We start from the raw sequence: 19,345 nt of genomic DNA on the forward strand, positions 1-19,345 counted from the left end.
TACTGCAGTCTACCGCATGCTACCCCTCTGTGCACCCACCCTCTCTCTCTTCCTCTCTCTCCCCTACGCCTGGCCAGGACCGGACCTGCCCAGCGCTGCCCCCCTCTGGCCGGACACGGGCAGCGCGGGAGAGAGGCCCGTGTTTGCCGGTGTGCACATGAGGGGGTTGCAGTGCAGAGTGAGTCATTATGCAGGCGCTTCGTGGAGGACCGCCCCATCCCACAGCTTGCGTGGGGAGAGGGATGGGTCCCGATCGAGACCGGCGCAGTGCTGTGAACGTTTGCGGCATCCGTCGAGGGGAAAAAGCACTTCACTGTCGCTCCACTTGCTCCAGAGAGCTCTGGGAACAGTCACCTGTCACACTGTCGGCCTCACCTGCGTTGCAGCGTCTCTTCCTCATTCCCATCCCCGGGAGTGTGGTTAAGACAGCTTTTATGTCGATCCCCGGGGAGCGACGATGGGGCGAATGTTTCCCTTCTTCGGTAAATCCCCCGAACCAGGCTCAACCGTAGACGCCAGCAGTGGTAATATAGAGAGGCACCTAGCATTCCACCTCAGAGATGCCCTCAGATTTTCAACTGGCAGGCAGGGAAGGGGGGGGGGGGGGGGGGGGGGGGGGTGGTGGTGGGGAGGGGGGGGGACTAGTGTTGAAATGGAGGCCCGGTGTTTTCTGTTAGGGGTTGGTGGGGGTGGGCTAGGGGGCTAGGGGGCTGTGTCTGGTGTGGCTAAGAGCCAGTGGCTGTGTGTTGAGGAGTTGGACTCGGCCAAGCAGGAGGAGAGTAGCTGTATAAATCAGTCGCAGTGCCTGAGTTATGCAGCCGGGCGGTCAGGGAGAGTGGAGGCCGACGGGTAGTAAATCACTGGAGCTAGAGAGCCTGTACGGCCCTGTGTGTGTGTGTGGCTGTGTGTGTGTGTGTGTGGCTGTGTGTGTGTGTGTGCGTGCGTGCGTGTTTCAGGAGAGGCGGGATGGCAACGCGTGGATCGAGCGAGCGAGCGTGGCCATTAGCGTCACAGCTGTCGGTCAGCCTTCCGCTCGGGCCCTCTTCTTTCATTGAGGGGTAATAACTGTTCTGTCGCGTAGCCAGGCTAACTACCCCTAGCATCTGAAGGGTGTGACTTTTGGCCTTGGGTCTTCAGCAGCGGGAGCATGGCAGTGTGGTCCACTTACAACCTTAGCTACTGGAAAAAGCGTCCGAGAATGCACAGCTAAGCCTTGGTAGCTGCCCGGGATCCTCTTTAGCCTCTGCAAATAGCGAGCGCCTAACACACTCTCTGGGGTTTTTTTTCTCGAGCGGCGTTCAGAACCAGACATGGCCGCGGGAAAATGATACGACTTGAAAATCCACCACCGCCGAACCGCCCCCGCAACGTTAAGCAACATTAACCCCCCCCCCCACCCCCCCAAGCACCCCCTTAAAACATATGTTCCCGCGGCAATGGAACCAGACAAGGTTTTTTCGGAGAAAGGATCAGGGTGGAATGTCCGCAACCATGCTAGTCCGAGGGGTACGGGGGGGGGGGGGGGGGGGTTGTTTTTCCGACCCTGTGGCTGAGATCCTGACTCACAGAGGCCTGCCCACATCCCTCCGGTCCCTTTAACCCTCTTTAACAGTTTGAGATGTGTCCGTTTTTACGTCCAGCCAAGTGGGGGTGGAGGTGATGGGGGTCGGAGAGGGCGGCACCGGGGATGCTTCGTGGAGGCATTTCGCCGGCGATATTTCCATCCGTCTGTGTCTTCTCGTCATGCCCTTCTCGAGCCAAGGCCCGACTCCGGACACTACAAGGAGGTGTTGACAAATTAGGCCGCTACTCTCCACACACACACACACACAACACCACAACACACACACAGAGGCCTCTGTCCGTCCTTGTTTTTATGGAACTTTCTGTTTTGGGACTTGGTGTGCTGGGATCTACTTGAACTCTATAAACAAGTGGTCCAATAACAGCCGTGGTCCACCCCTTGTCATACCAGGTTACCGTGACTACTTAAATGCCCCGGACGGAAACAGCTCATCCCAAGAGAATCCATCTATTACGGTCGGAGGCTGGAGAGGCTGGAGGCTGCTCTGAGACCCTCTGATACAGGTGCTGAGGCCGGCAGTGGGAGGAGCCCAAGAGGGGAGACTGGAATGTCAGAGGAGTGAGTCACACAGACCTTGTGTTCTCCGCCGGGGAACCAAACCACGCTCAGAGCTAGGTGATGCGCTTGAAATGGTTTCCGATTTTCTTTCTCTTTTTTTTCTCTCTCTCTCTGTCTCTCTCTCTCTCTCTCTCTCTCTCTCTGTCATTCTCTCTCTCTTTCTCTCTCTCTCTTTTTCTTCTTGCCTTTGTCTCCCTCCGTGAGCTGTAGGGTGATTCATTTGAGGACAAGTGTGTGGCCTCAGCCTAAGGGGTGGCTTTGCAGATCAAAAATCCTCTCCACTTAGAACGTAACGAGGCCTGATTTAAATGCTGAGTGCGTGAGAGGGTGTGTGTGTGTTTGAGAGAGTGAGAAATTGAGATACAGAGAGGGGGAGTGTGAGAGAGAGAGAGAGAGAGAGAGAGAGAGAGAGAGAGAGAGAGAGAGAGAGAGAGAGAGAGAGAGAGACTAATCCGTTCCAGCAAGAGAAGCGTGAGCTTGGTTTTTATCTACACTAAAGCTCCCAACTGGCTGTATTCATGAGCAAATCTAAATCAAAAAAACGTTTTGTGAGCCAAAAAGCATCGACGTTTGTATGTCACCTTACTACACGGACACGCTTCTGGGCCAGCGCTGCACTGCATTGTTGTCCTGGGAGCTGACAGGACACATTGGCTTGTTGTTGAAGTGACGGGCATGAGGCCTGCTCTCCAGAACGTATGGGCAGGCTATTCTTATCACATGATGCCATCACTGCACACTGCCCTTCCACAACGAAGGACTGCCACCCTCTGTCCCTTTCCAGAGTGCCCCCCCCCCCCCACACACACACACACACGGAAGGAAACAATATCTATGCACACAAACTCCACACTTCCACCCCACCCGTCCACTGCCTACAAGGCAGTCTTCACCAAACCCCCCCAAAAAACGAGAGATTCCCCATCCTCAGTTTCAGCCTCAAACCAGGCCAGTGACCGACATGTCCAGGAGGAACACATGTACATTTACCCTCACACTCCCCATCCTCCCTCAGATGACGCTCTGTAACGTCTGCGGGCCCTTTCAACACCCTCGTTCGCATCAGAAGTCCTCCCCAAAAAAGTTTGCAAGCCTTCTTTAGAAATGTTCATCCAATCTCCACATCTGGTCCGGGGCCCAAATATGTGTGCGTGCGCACATGCCATCCCTGTTGTTCCTCTTTAAGCCGAGTGAAAAATACACGTCTGCCACGCAGTGGTCCATCTGATTAAAGACCTTGCTCGAGGGATGTGGGGCGCTTGGTGACGAATGCAGAGATGAGAAAAAAATTGAGAAAGAAAGAACCAGGGAGGAAGAAAGGGTGAGGAGAAGCTGGGTTATGGAAATTACGTAAAAGGCTCCCTGGGTTCTATTTATATGTGTGTGTTTCTCTGCCTGTGTGTGTGGATGTGTGTGTGTGTGAAAGCTCTTGTAGTCATCCATCACCTAATATAAAGTGGTCTGTTTGCTACCCTGCACCCCTGGGGCCGTCTGTGCGTCACCAGCCATCCAGGCCGACGTCTTCCACATCCCTGCTCTTGTTACTGTACTAAAACAGACTTCACACACACACACACACACACACACACACCACCAAGTTCTTCAAGAACAGGCGATGTCTTGGTACCTCATGGAGATAACTCTGTCCAACACCAGAGGGCGTGATCTGTCTGTGTCTACCTGTCTGTCCGGCTGTAAACGATATCCTTCCGATTTGTCAGTTCTCCCGCAGAGAGACGAGCGTCCTGTGCGTTAAACAAGGCCAGTGCGCAGCGGGATATACGGTCATCTTACACCACGTTAGCCAAAACATTCCCACTTATCAGGTGTGCTGCCGGGAGCGTCGACGACAGCAGCCCCTCGTCACTCCTCCTCCATGTTTACGGATGAGGACCACCTGCAGGCACGAGGAGGATTTTGAACGCAGGCATCTTGCCGTCACCTGCTCCCAAGATCCCACCGCAGCCTGGTGACGCAACCCGGAGCGAATGGAGGCCAAGTCCGCCGTGAAAAGAACGCGAGAAAGAAGGCGTTTTCTTCCACGTCTTCGGGACCGGCGCATCGCAACGGGTTCCACATGTTGGATGCCTCTCCTCCACACCCACAGAAAACAGGGGAGCGGTGGTTAGAGATGCATTCGCTCGGCGTTACTCCGTTAGCCCCTCAGAGGTCGGATACGCTCGCGATAAGCCAACGAGTGTGGTTTGGTTAATTATTTGAATAGGTTTCGCCAGAATTAGCATATGTGCTGTTGAAAGGTGCGCTAATGGATGGAAGGGTGCTGGAGTTGGGAATGCCTTCGCTTGCAACCGATCAACACACGCGCGGTTCCGTACCAGTTGTGTGCCTGGTACAGTAGGTCAAGGGCCTCTCTAAAACTTTGCACAGAAAGGCTTGTTTATACCATACTGGAATTACTAATGCATTCCTGCATTTAGGAATATCTTTCACATTTCGTAGACACATAACTGAATATTTAGCCTGTGTGCTATTCTGGTGCTTTGATGGAACACACCGGAAGGGAGAAGTGTCCTTCGGCCTCTGTGTGAGTGTAGTCTTTAATGTTATTCTGTGTCAATTTCCCCATTAGTAACAGATTTCCTCCGCGCTCCTCTGTAGGTTTTGCTAATGAAGCCAAAGCGCTTCTACATGCTGGCCATCTGGACGGTCGCTCATGTGCAAAAAATGCAATGACTCACTGGCAATATGGAGTTGGAGGAGAAATAAACCATTCAAACTCACCTTGGGTCCCCTGTACATGAGATCAGGAACATTTCTGTGATATCAGATACATTTAAACATCGTCTTTACTGTACATTAAATGCGCATGCAGTCGAAACTCTAGTATACGACGTCGTCTTGAAGTCGTTTTTTTGTTTGTCTTGTCTGAGGTGAAGAGTTGATTCAGTGTATGATCCTACGGTCAGCCGTGCTGTAGAGCCTTGTCTCTTTCATCCCTGACAATAGGCTGCATACTTGTTTTGGGTTTTATTCAGCAGTCTTTCATGATACACTACAACACAGGAGATGAGAGTACGCGTCTGTTTGAAGTTGCCCGGTGTGGTGTGTTCACAGTGAGACCCTTGGCGCGTGGCTGTAGGATTTGTTTGCCTTCCTGTTTGTTTTGGCTCAGGGAAAGGGGCCACAGAGAGGTCACCAGACAGTTATAAAACCCACCGTTACACCCCCCCCCCCACACACACACACACACACAGCAAAACCACATACATACACACCTGCACTGCACACCGACATCAAAGACAAACCCACGCACACACTCAAACCCACCAATAACACGCACATACACACAACGCTGTTACGCCAGACATCCTCGGGTTTCTGGACGAGCCGGGGGTTGGTGTGTGTGCAGCGTCACCTTGTAACTCAAGAGTCCCCCCCCCCCCCCCCCCCCGGCGGAGCGTCCGTCATTAAAACCCCCGTCGGGCTTTTAGACAGCTTTGTATTGTATCAATGATTCAGTTTCCCTGTCGCCTCGGCCAGTGTCCTCTGACAGCTCTGACGGGGCAGACGATAAGCAGCGAGGGGAGACGGGAGGGAGGGGGGGGGGCGGTCGAGACTGCAGAGGACGGGGGAAAGGCAGCGCTCCTTTGTCCATTGTCTGGCACCTGAGGGGACCCCTGGCGGACCGTCCTCGACCCGTTAGATGCCTTATTATCTCGCGACGACGACATCAGAGGCGGGGGATTGGGGGGCCTCGCCGTGCCCTCCCCCCCCCCATCGTAAATCCTTTCCATTGGAAACGGACGCGATACTTGGCGTGTCGTTTCCTCAGCTGATGTGGGCGGAGCCTCACTGGTGGGACAGGAGCTGAGCGCTCTGGTGATCACTCACGCGTGCGTCTGTGGTGATTGCCGCCGCCCCTGGTGCCGTGTAATATAAGGAGGTGGTGTTTGCCGGAGGTTGCTGTAGGGATTCACAAAGAGGGTACCTGGGGAATGTCACATCGCATACCTCACATGACACGTGACACCAGAGATAGACGCCCGCCCCCCCGCCCCCCCCCCCCCCCCCCCCCCCCGGTACTGACTAATGGACGTCTCAACTTGCAGCTCCGGAACAATGCCGTGATCTCATTTTTGTCTTTTTGTGGTGTGTGTGTGTGAGGCAAGGGGGGTCGAAATACCTTCAGCTGGCCTTCCCACCGAGCTAGGGTTACATCAGGAAGAACCTAGCTCGGGTTCTCCGCAGCGTGGGAGTCATGTGTCGGTGCCCCCCCCCCCGCCACACACACACACACACACACAACTCTACTGTTTCTTCTCTTCCTTAGGCTTCACTCTGGACATGCCAATAGTCATTGTTTTTGTTTCCAGCTGGGTTGGGGGAGGGAGGGAGGGAGGAGGGAGGGAGGGGGGTGAACAACCAGTTAACAGTTAGCAGTGAGGGTATGGGGGGGGGTGCAATCCTCCTATACCATGCTGGACATTTCGCCATTTCATTTCCACGTCGGGAGCACGTTTCCGAAGATGACGTCCGCTCCTCCTCCTCCACTCCTTTCCACTTCGACAGCCTTTTCTAGCCAGTCATGGGCAGTGCGATCAGTAGCGCTCATAAATACTGGTCCAGCCAGTGAACCTAGCCCACAGGCTATGTATGAGACGAGCCTTGCGTGGAAGGCTTCACCAAATGCCATGTCCTACTCGATGCACATTTCTCATTTAGCACTCGGTGGGGTCGAGTTAAGACGTTGTCAACCTTGCCCTTCACTAGATGATGTCCATTTGTTCATGATGAACACACAAACTGTTCTCCCTCTCGCCGCCAGCCAATTCTATTCCTTCTCACTCTGACGCGATGTGGTTCTGCGATTAATCAGGGATAGGAAGTCAGGCCATTCCAGTCATACATTATGTGGACGTTGGAACCAAGACGGCTAACCTCCAACCCCACATCATAATTGTCTCAGCGTATTGCTAGACCGGGCTGTCAAAAGCTGCGCTCTTGTTTTGTGCTGTTTTTTTTCACCCCGTCAGAAATGTAGCCTTGTTAGTCTCACAGCTTTTGTGTGAATATACCACGTCTGTGTTGCTCTTAGGTACGAAGAGATTTCAACAGCGTGGCCTGAAATGGGGAGGCAACAGAAACATTTCAGCACCGACAATGAGCGCGATGGCCTGTCAATGGGTCGTCTTAGTGAAACGTATCATGCCAAATCCCCTCTCAGCCACGCTAATCTAACGAGGTAGAGAGGGGGGCGAGAGAGAGAGAGAGAGAGAGAGAGAGAGGGAGAGAGAGAGAGAGAGAGAGAGAGAGAGAGAGAGAGAGAGAGAGAGAGAGAGAGAGAGAGAGAGAGAGAGAGGGAAAAGAGAGTGAGGGGCGGCTGTCAGAGACAACGTCCGTCGTTGCCAAGCCAGCAGACCAGGTAGGTGGGAGCAGGTCTCTCTAACCCTGGAACCACAGCAGGGACTCCACACTGAAGAAGATCTTTAGGCTTAACCCTGGAGAGATCTACAGTGAGGGAATCACTGGCGGTGGTTAACAAATCGCTTAAGAAACTAGAGAGAACAGGCCATAGAAAAGACAATTTAAAGGATACAGATATTATCTCCCGGTGTCGTTCTATTATGATGATGATGATGATATAGTGTGGTAAAATATGATATCCTCATATTGAAAATATGGTCCAATAACGAATCAGAGCTACAATATTGGAATATATTATCACAGCACATTTATGAGTTCCAAGCAGATATTGAAACTAAATAAAGTGCATCAGTGGGGAAAATGACTTCATCCAATTTCCTGTCGACGGTCGGATCAGAAATCACACCACCTGTTCTATCGGTCCCAGTGCAGCTATTCATTGATCAGAGTCCAAGAAATACTTCTGGTGGACACTTGACCTTAGCCTAAGGGCTGCCATTGATATTCCAGCGGCTCAGGTTGCTGGATGGAGATAACCCCCTGTCAGTCACTTCCCTCAGCCTCATTAACGAGGCTCGGTCTGGGCTGTCGGCGGACAGACGAGTGGGTGACATAACTCCAGCGGACCGAGCCAGACCTCAACGATCCAGCGAGCCCGGAACATCTCACAGTCCCTGTGACTGCCGGGGGGGGGGGGGATGGGGGGGTGGGGGATCACGTTACACACGGGCGTTCTACACGTCCGCTTTCAACACCGGAATATCCAGTCCATCAATCTGGACTGGACTGTCACAGGAGGAGGAGAAGGGGGGAGGAGGAGGGGGGGGGGAGGAGGAGGAGGGGGGGGGGGGGGTTGGAGGAAGAGAGAAGGAGGGAAGGGAAACAGTGGAAGTGGTGGGGTTGGGGAGACAAACCCGGTGGGGGAGAAGGAGTTAAAAGGAGGGGCGGAGCGAGGGAGGGAGAACGAGAGCCGAAAGGAGGGAGAGGAGGTCAGTGATTGGTCAGGTGTTGGCTGCGTGGCCGGACAAAGGACAGGTGCATGGAAAGAGAGACGCGCAACAAAGTGCGGGGCTGTGGAAAAATCCTGCCGGCCCGCGTCACATGCTGTGACAGGTGCTGATAATGTCCCAGTGGCTGCTGGATAACCCTGCACCCCTCCCGCTGCCCCCACCCACCCAGCCAACACCGCCACCCCCCACCCAATGGTCAACAACCCTCCCCGGGTTGAATCATGGGGGCCCACTCCTGGCCCACTGGTACTACTGCAGTGGTTTCCTGGATCGCTTTCAAGCCCTATCTCAAGCCCTCGCTGACGGTCTCTCACTAGATAGTAGTAGATCACACTGACTTCAAGGTTCATAAATGTAAGACACCAAGGTGTGGGACACATCCGGTTCCGACCACAAACTGGACAGCTTCCTCGCAGCTTCATCCGAGGGGGATGATGTTCCGGTGGGCAGGTTCGACGGCGATCGTTTCCCATTGTAGGCGAGGCAGATCCGGCCAGCCAGCCAGATGGTGTTTCTCTCATCTCAGACCAGAACCCCCCCCCGACACTAGCCGCCACGTGGATTGTGCAGTGCCTCCCCGTCATCATTAATAAATGATCACGCCAAAGTGAGCTAATAGGACTTTAATGACGCCGGCTCGTCCCCCCACGTGATCCTGTGTCCCCAGTCAGGCTGAGTCGGTTAGACATCCAGAATGCAAAAGGCACGGAGGCCTTAGGGGTCTGTACATTTGTGCATCCGTCCAGTTCATTACATCCTTCTTGGTCTCTGATTGGGCACATCCGATTTACCAGTAAAGACCGGCCTTTAGAACGCAAACCCTCCCCTCGTCTTGTGAGATCTTCCTTGAGAGGACTTGGTCTCTGGGCGTGTAGCTTTTTCCCCGTGCCGCGCCCCGAGGCGTCTGAATGCAGGCTGACCTTGTGGGCCCCCTCAGGGCCCTTTCAGGCCTATCTCGGGAAGTGCGAAGTTTAAAGGTCAGGAAGAGTATCTGTGGCCTCGGGTGACTCCTCCCTCCTTCCTCTTTCTCTCTCTCTCTCTCTCTCTCTCTCTCTCTCTCTCTCTCTCTCTCTCTCTCTCTCTCTCTCTCTGTCTGTGTCTCTCTCGCTCCCTCTCTCTCTTTCTGAGTCTCTCTGTGTCTCTCTGTCTATCTTTTTCTCTTCCTCCTTCCCTCCCTTGTCTCTCTCTCTCTCTCTTCTACCCTTTCCTCACATCCTCCAGGTGTCGCGGTGCTGAGTGAAGCCATGTGAATATTTCATGGGTCGGGTATGACACAAAAAGGGAAAAGGGACACCTGGCAAACAGGACAGCCCCTCTCTCCAGACGTCCACTCAGGCCCAAGGAGCTCCTCGTTCCCCCTCTCCTGGCAGGCTCCCCACTCTCAGCTCCTCCGCCCCCTACACCGTGGCCCTCAACCGAAGCAGAAATGGCTGAGAAGGGGCTTCTGAACGGCTGGTGCCTGGTCCCCAGTGCCAGCCTGACAGACGGAACGTGGAGCTGGGGTTTAGCCGTGCTCCAAATACACCCCAGGAGTAAGCGGAGGGGTGCAGATGGAAGGATTGTGTCTACGCAAAACTACACACACACACACACAGACACACACAGATCCCCTACCAACACACACATTCCCACTGACACACGCAATGCATCATGGGACACCAGACTAGGATGGTAAAGTAGACCCTATCGCACAAGTGCACGAAAAACTGGAACGTTCAATAACAGGAGTCCCTAGAATTGTGTCGTCGTGGTTGTGGGGGAGTCAGGACCCAGTCGTCTGGCTCGCCCGATCTAGGTGGATTACCTTCACCTTCACGGTTCACTTGTATTTCCTGTTTCCCATTGGACGACGCATATGTTTGCAGGGCAACACATGCTGCCTCCCTCGACCAACCACAGAGAGACGAGGAACCCCATGGTGGAAGTTATTGGACGGTGCCAAATCTTCAGTGTGAAGCGGGGAGCAGCAACCAGGGCCTGTATTACTGTTGTCATGTGAGGTGCAACCAAAAAAGGCTCAAAAAGGGAAGTGATGGCCCCAAAAAAACACATTAGAAACTCCACATTAAATCATATATGTTCCACTGAAAATGCTGTGCTTGCTCTATATAAGGTGCAGCTTACAATGTGACATACAGAGAGCGGCCATATGGATGTTATAGGCTTGGCAGGCAGAACACTTAGTCAGAAGAGGAGAAGGAGAGAGAGAAACTGTGGCAAAGAAAGAGAAATTGGGAGGAGAGAGAGAAACAGAAAGAGAGGGAGACAGAGAGAGAGAAATAGAGGGAGGGGGAGTGTGAGAGAGAGAGAGAGAGAGAGAGAGAGAGAGAGAGAGAGAGAGAGAGAGAGAGAGAGAGAGTAAGAGAGAGAGAGAGAGAGAGAGAGACAGAGAGAGAGAGAGAGAGTGAGAGAGAGAGAGAGAGAGAGAGAGAGAGAGAGAGAGAGAGAGAGAGAGAGAGAGGGAAGGAGAGCGGAAACTAAAGGAGCTGGCCTGAGGAGTGAGTGTCCTGGGTTGTGGTTCAGATGGAGGAGTTGGCCTCCAGCCCAGGGCAGTTTCAGCTTGAATAGATGAACGCAGATTCAGGTGAGAACCTGAAACACACCAGCGGAAAATGAAACTGGAGGAGCAGAGTTGGCTATTAGGTTAGCGAGGTGTGTGTTTCTATGTGGGTGAGTGTGTGGGTGGGAAGTGGGCGTTCATCTGTGTGGGTGCAGTCTGTGCAGACGTTACACATTAGCGAACGCGGCTCACCAAGGTCATTCGTTTTTGAACAGATCTGCCTGCAGGTTGAAGACAACCTTTTCTCCCTCCGTGATGACACACTCTGGTCAAACTTTTTCAGTCGTGTACTGTATCTAGAAATAATATCAACCATTTCAAAGGGAAAGCAGCCATTACTGTAGCCAACGGCAGAGTGTCCCACTTAGGATTTTGGAACTCGTTTTGGAGTCATTTTCACTGCAGCACTTTGAAGTGGAGTCCTCTCTCTCTCTCTCTCTCTCTCTCTCTCTTGCTCTCTCTCTCTCCCTCACTCGCTCCACCCCTCTCCCCCAAGAGAGAGGGATGATTTAGCAGAGGGAGCAGAGAGTCAGCCGGGGGATGACAAATAGCCCCTGAGAGGGATGAGGCCTGGTCCGCACAGGGGACAGTGGCATCCTTCACAGCCGATGATCATCCACACCTCTCACTCTCACCCTTGATGTTGCTCTGCCACGCATCCCAGGGATGAGTGCTGAGAGGAATTTGCTTCTGGACCAATAGAATATGACCCTGTCTGTCCACCTCCCAATCGATCCAAATCTCATAGCTCCTCATGTAGGACTCTTCCAATTCAATCCAATTTCACACCTGTCCATTTGAAGCTCCTTTCAAAAGTTTGCCGGTTGAAAATGAAGCCAACAGACTTTTATATCGCGCTCAAGCTTTACAAACTCGTGCAGCCTTTTATTGAAGACATTTCCCCGAAGTTCTTTAGACATAATCAAATTACTGTTGTAAGGCCATTCGACATTCCGATATTCAACTGCTGCGATGCCTCACCTGATTATGTCTGAGGATTTTAAGGGCTTTGGAGCCTGCCGGCAAGAGAAGTGACCCTGAAAACCCTAACTGTACACTGCTCCGCCTTGAAGACACTCGACAGCCAAACCACTGCTGGGGGTCATTACACAATGGTCTGTTCAACTGAGAGACCGGGGACGGAGACCTTCTCCATGCCTGCAGCGACACGAAACAATCCGTCCTCAGCTTGTGTCGATAGAGATGGGTTTCCATGCTAACCGACAGACCATTTAAACAACAGCACGTCAACATGAAGGAAATAGCATGTTCTAGATGCTAAGCGTGGAAGCCTGAGTGTGTGTCGTGGTGTTTGATAACATCATCATGTACAGTAGAGATATTGTACGAAGTCTCGGTGGTTGCATTTCTCTGTTGCAGAGGTAGTCGGTGCTGCAGAGAGCTCCCTCCTCCCTCCTCCCTCCTTTCCCTCGTCTCAGACCATCCCCGCCTGAGCGCTCTATCTCCTCTCTCCCTGCGCCGCCCTCCCTCCCTCCCTCCTCCCTCCCTCTCCCTCTGAGTGCGATCACCGACACGCTTCAGAAACGGAGCCGTCTTTGACCTTCGTTCCGTGTCTCTCTCGTCGTCTTTCGGGCAAATTCTGATATATTTGCCTAAAAATAGCCCCCGCGTTAAGGGAAGGAGAACCATTCGCGGGGACTCGTGTTTCACCGAGATCAGCTCGCTGGCGGATTTCCACTGGAACAATGGAGAGATGGAGGAGCTCTCAATAATTGAGCAGGCCCCTGCGCGATGCGGCGGCGGGCAGAAGCCGCGGCAGAGGCAGCAGCGTCGACGCAGCCCCGCCACTCTGCTCCAGTGGACATTACGCAACCAGCGTGTGGGCCGGTGAGCCGGGAGGGGAGAGGAGAAGTGGACCAGGGGCGCTCTCCATCTCTCTCCAGCAGCACACGGGTGGGCGGGGGGGCCCGGGAGTGTGTGGGAGGGAGAGAGAGAGAGAGAGAGAGAGAGAGAGAGAGAGAGAGAGAGAGAGAGAGAGAGAGAGAGAGAGAGAGGGAGAGAGAGAGAGAGAGAGAGAGAGAGAGAGAGAGAGAGAGAGAGAGAGAGAGAGAGAGAGAGAGAGAGAGAGAGAGAGAGAGAGAGAGAGGGGGGGGGGGGGGGAGGGGGAGGACCGAGATATGGGAGGGAAGAGGGAGGGAGGTGGAAAAGGAAAGGGAGAAGAGGGATGGCGAGGGAGGTGAGGTAGACAGAGATAGCATCCTCTCTTACAGGTTCCCTGCATCCTGCCAGGCATGATGAAATTGGCAGAAATGATATTGTGTATTACATCTGGGCTGTCAGAGGAGGCCACCACGGTTGTGGCACAGTGTTCTCTGAAAACCCAGTTTGAAACCAATGTCATCTGAAATAGATGGTCATTCAGCTGTATTTTGGGATCCCATGGTGGAGTTAGTCTGGACCGTATTGCTGTAGGGTCATGACCACGGTCGTATACCCTCTCTGTACTGCATGACCTACCTTCTACACAGCCTCTGCCACTGTGCCTCCCGGTGTTACAGCATATGTTGCCCTGGAACGGGCCACTGCCAATGTCTGTGTTGTTTGTCATGCCCCAGAATAGCTGCACCACACACTTTGCAGCACTTCCTTTCCAAGACACCAAATCCCACGATGCCAAGGGTGAACAACATAGCATCCCCTTCCTGGTTTGGTCTGAAAAGCAGGGAAGACAGATACTGACATACGGCGCTGTATGAAAACTGAAGTGTGGGTGTGTTTGTGTGTTTGTGTGTTAATGCTTGTGTGTGTGTGTGTGTGCCTGCTTGCCTTCAGTTTTCTAGGCTATAGGGTCCAAGAATGGAGGCGATATCCCCGCTTATTCGATCTCAATCCCTTTTCTGTATCTCACTCTTCCTCCCTCAACTCTCTCCATCTTTTTATCTGCATCTGAGTTCCTCCTCTCCCCTGCTCCCTCCCCCATCCCGTGCCTAAATCCCTTTCTCGGCATCCCTCGCTCTTCACCCATCTCTTTTTTAGGATCTCTCTCTCTTTCTCCTCTCCCATACTTACCCCCCCCCCCCCACCACCACCCAACACATACGCACACTTCCACATTTCTCTCTCTCCTTCATTCTCCCTTCCTCTCGATTTCTCTTTTCAATCCTCCCACACTAACCTCACATGCACTATGCCCCAGGCTCTGCAAACCGTTCTGCTCTCCTCGCTCTCTTCTGCGCATACAAATACACTGAAGCACACTCTCCTGCACCCCAACAAGCACACACGGGCAGGAATGCACACACACACACACACACACACATGCCCTACCATACCGTCACACACAAACACACAAACATTGACTGTATGTCACGGTGCTCTGCCGCATCGACATGATTCGCTCCGAAATAGCGTTGTTTGGAGAGCACCGAAGAGACACTGGGGGAGATGCGACAGTCGGACAAAGAAGATGAGCGAGAGGCTGGATGTTGAGACTCAGGCACACTCTTGTCTCGAATTTGAGCAAGTCCCAAACTGCTGTCGAATGAGTTGCTCAGTGCCTAACACAGCGTGTCATCTTTTTTGACAAGATTACCGCTTGCTTGGTGCAGCTTTCTGGGGGGGGGGGCATTGTTAGGGAAGGGCCCTGATTGAGAATGGTCTCCAAATGAGCGTCACCCACAGGGGAAGTTCTTGGCTGTAGAGAGAGCATGTGTGTGTGTGTGTGTGTAAGGGAGAGAGAGACAAAGACAAAACGAGAGAGAGAGAGAGAGAGAGAGTGAGAGACATGCGCTGGACCCTGACCCGTGCACCAATGACAAATTAGCCACTCGCCACTGATGTCATTTTTGGCCCGGGCTCTTTTCAGACTCCGACCGCACGTGTGGCAGCCTCTGCAGCTCTCGATCAGCACTCATGAGTGGCGGGGACCCAAACGGGGATCCTGATCTGGGACCAGATCAAGGCCGAAGCTTTTTTGCGTGTGGCCCTGAACAAAATATAAACCGACTTCGAAAATGATCTTTGCTCTCGACTTTCCGGGATGAATCCTTCCGGAAAACGTCTCGACTTTCCGGGATGAATCCTTCCGGAAAACGTCTCGACTTTCCGGGATGAATCCTTCCGGAAAACGTCTCCGGGGGAGAGAGGGAGCCGCTAGAGGGGCGCGGGTGACGTCGCGCCGCTGCTGCTGCTGCGTCATCCGTCACGGCTAGCCCGCTGGAGGTCTCGTTCACACCACTGTATATGTCCTGTGGGAGAAGTCAGGAGGAGAACCACGGAAGGGTGGAGGGGGCAGGAGGGATGTATCCAGGGGGTTGGAGGGGCGGGGGGGCAGGGGCGGGGGGGAGGGGCGGGGGGGAGGGACGGGGGTTGAGGGGCGGGGGTGAGCCTGTTTGCCTATTTCCGTGGCGCGATGACGCAAACGGCGGGGGCCAGCCTGAATTTAGAGGCTCATCGTTTGGCCGTGTGGTGTTTGGCCTGATGAGGTCTACAGCCTGTCTCCGTGTCAAGGGACCGCTTGAGCTGTTTTTCTCTCTCTCTCTCTCTCTCTCTCTCTCTCTCTCTCTCTCTCTCTCTCTCTCTCTCTCTCTCTCCCTCTCTCTCTCTTTCTCTCTCTCTCTCGGTTCCTCCCTCTCTCTCGTTCTCTCGCTCTCCCAGAGCCCAATTACAGAGGCCTCGCCATCTGGCCCCATGTGGGCACATGCAGCTCTGTGACTGGCCTGCTACTTTACCCCTCTCTCTGTCTGCCTAAAAATAGCCCCGCTCCGCCACTCTTCTCCCCACTCCTCGACCAACACCCTGCCTGTATTCCGAGGACAACCACCACAGCATGACCCCCAACCTGGAGGGGGACAAAAGAAGCGGTCGCGCAGGCGTAGCCGCCGTGTCTGCAGGAGGACGGGGCTGTGTTCCTCCGGCCGTGGGCCAAGGCCGAGAGCAGACGGACGGGGGATTGGTGAGGACACGGCCAGGCGTTGATCACACTCATATGCTTGGCCCCCGGCGCAGACAGGGTTAGGGTTAGGTTGACCAATCCCCGATGACGGGACACGTTGGCGTCGCTATCGGACGAATGGATGCCTTTGCCGTGTATCTTGAGTTTTTGGGTCGCTTTCAACGTTCCCGGTCGCTCGGCACAGTAGCGAAGGCTATCGAAATGAGGGAGGGAGATGATTGGCACCCGTTGTCTTGTATCCAGGTCACCGCAACAAACGCAGCAGGGTTGTGGGTAGAGAAGAAGCTGACAAACAGTGAGAGAGGTGGTTCAAGGTGCTGGGAAAGTATTCTTAGCAGGACAGGAATAGCAACTTTCTGACTCATCGTTTTTAGCACCGCCTCCATTGTCATTGGGCAAACTGCAAATCAAGGTCTAGTAGAAGCGACGATGCGCTGCAATCTGTTACCTTAACCCAAAACTCTCTCACACACACACACCGCCTCGCCCCTCACACACCTGCTTCCGAGGAAGACCGGTGGGGTGACACACACACACAAACACATATGGAGGACAATGCTGAGGTCAGGAGAATTAACTAGGAGGCACTTTGACTCACAGGCTGCACCCTGCGTCACGTCCCTAAGCCTTCCTCTCCTTCTCCTCACGTCCTCGCTCTCCTTCCTCCTCTGTGTCTCCCCTCCCTCCCTTCCTCTCATTTCATTTCATCCATTATCCTCTCGTCTTTCCTCCACTCTCTTCTCCTTGTCTCCTCTAAACCCCTCGGAGACCTTGTGTACTGTAAGGCACTACACACAGGTTCAAGGAATCAATGACCATGGTTTTCTTGTAAATGCAAAGCGCTGGCGTTAGCATGATAATAATAATTATTTAGCGCCCAGTTAGTGAACGTCTGGGGTTACCTCAGAAGCCCTGGACGTCTGCCCTTCACCTGACTTACCCTACACACTGTCTTCGGGTGGAGTGTGTATGTGTGTGTGTGTCAGTTTGCTTGAGATGCCCTGCAGGTGTGCTGTCTCCTCTCCTCCGCTCACTTCTCCTCCTCTCCTCCCTCCTCGCCTGGCACACTCTCCTCCTCCCCCTATCGATCTGTCAGAGTCATCCACACCCTCTGGTGTTTGAAGCTCCTGCCGGCTCTTTGATTAATGCGACTCATTCAGACAGAGAAATGGACAGCAGCAGACGACAGATCAATGACTAGGGGATTGGAGGGAGGCCAGGGACAAAGAGGCCTTGCCCGAGTGCTCCAGCCCTGGACCCGGGTACACCTCCCCCCTTCACCCCCTCCACCCCCCAGCCCCTCCACGGACCCCCCTGTCCACTGTTTGCCGGGTCCCCTGTCCTCGTGCGGGGGCGTCACCCAGGAGAGCTTGCCACATGCCTCGGAGCGAGGCCACTATGTTCCAACACAGCAGCAGGGGGGAGGAGCAAGTACCCTTCGGACGCCTCGCATGCCTGGCTATTTTGGAGCCACAACAACACTGTTCTACTGGCCCTGTTGTTCAATCAGCCGGCTAAGGGGGAGCAGTCAGGGTGTTCTGGTAGAAAGATCCGGAGGACACATGCATGATTGGAGGAAACAACAGATCATTGTGGGGCCCGCACTCTGCATTCACTTTGGTGCAGTTGGTTTTTCTGAAGTCGTTTCAGCGCCACGTCCATCCAGGAATTTCAAGGGGCGCGTGTGGACAATGTGCCGTGTGTGTGTGTGTGTGTGTCACGGCGTTTGAACTATAGTCTTTTTGTGTGACGTCTAGCAGGGAGATCCTGGCGATGTGTCAGCCACGAGAGGCTGGGTGTCTGGACGGCTGGGTGCCAGCCCAGCACCCCACGGCAGAACCACCCCGTGGTTGAGACACCGTGCCAGGGGAGGAGAGATGCAGTGTCACCCCTGACTACCGACCCCTCCTGTTTGGTCTCCTCCCACGTTGACCTTCCGCATGGCTCCACAGGGAAGGGGTTTGAACATTTGGTTGGCTGTGTTGTCAACATCCATAGAACACACACACACATCCCCAACAGTCTCACATTGAACTGCACAGGCAATAGAGTCAGATCTTTAGAAATTTATTGAAATGGTTGCTATTTGATCAAATCATAGGTGACAAAAAAAACAATGAGTACCCTTGCATAGGTTACAGACTATGCCAACACCAACAAATGACAGACATTGCATACTGTAGCAGAATCCTGAATGCGCGTAAACAATGACAGACTGTAACATGAACAACTCAAGGTTCAGAAAGAATATCAGCAACAACCTAGAGGACCGCGTAGAGGAGCGACGTAGCTAATCGGATCGCCTCTCTGGGATTTCAGTAGGTTTGATCAGGACTGGGCTTTGGCTTAGAACAAGGGAGTTAGGATAGGATGGACTGGAATCCAGTCCTACCAGTCAAAACAAAAATGATCACCAACCCTCTGATTTAGTAGTACAAAAAGTGTATGTGTATCGAGATTTCTCTACAATATCATTATTTATATTTGAAACTTCTATTTGGCAAAGGGGAGCTGCATGATAATAATAGAATGATCATGATAGAAAGTGTGCTGTATAAATGTGACAATGACGAGAAGGTCAATGAGAGGGCAAGCACTTTGATAATGATTTTGCCAAACACAGAAATCGATTCTTACTTGAATGGTCAAGATCATGCAGTCTTCCACCGCCCATGCAGTTTAAAACAGAAGCAGAATGCCACATAGCTATGAAGACTTGGAGATCACCACACGCTATACGATGGAGGCTTGTTCGAAAGATGACTTTCTGAGCAGAATCTTTATACACGGAATAAAAATTAGTTTCGTTTTTTTCGAGTCTCAAGTCATTTACATATTATTTGAATCAATGCACTTGGACTCTCATTAAAATGGCTTTTAAGTCATGAACAGAATGCTTCTTAAATGTCATCTAATGGCTTACGGTTTTGGAACAGAGATATCCCTGTCTGTTATGCTAAAGCGACAATTAGTGATATATATATATATAGATTTTTTTTTGTCCACAGAAAGAAATTGGTATTCTTATGTGTTACCACTGTGTTATGGAAATACAAAAGTGATTAGGATCATTGAAATTGATAGCCTAACTGTAAGATGTAACAATAGCTTACAATAGTTTGGAAACAATGGAGACAATGCATGACTCTTTCTGATTCTTTCTAGAAAATTAGCAATACAGTATTTTGGAGAAACAAGCCTATCAGAAAGAAATGCTCAAATTCAATTGATTAAAAATACTTGGGTAAGTCCCCCTTCCCTTCTCCTTACTGCATGACATAGCTGTTATAAACACAGTCTGAACTGAGTATGCTAACTTTTCATATTGTTTG

This window comes from Hypomesus nipponensis, chromosome 7, assembly GCF_054491055.1.
Source record: "Hypomesus nipponensis isolate SF chromosome 7, ASM5449105v1, whole genome shotgun sequence".
NCBI lineage: Eukaryota > Metazoa > Chordata > Actinopteri > Osmeriformes > Osmeridae > Hypomesus > Hypomesus nipponensis.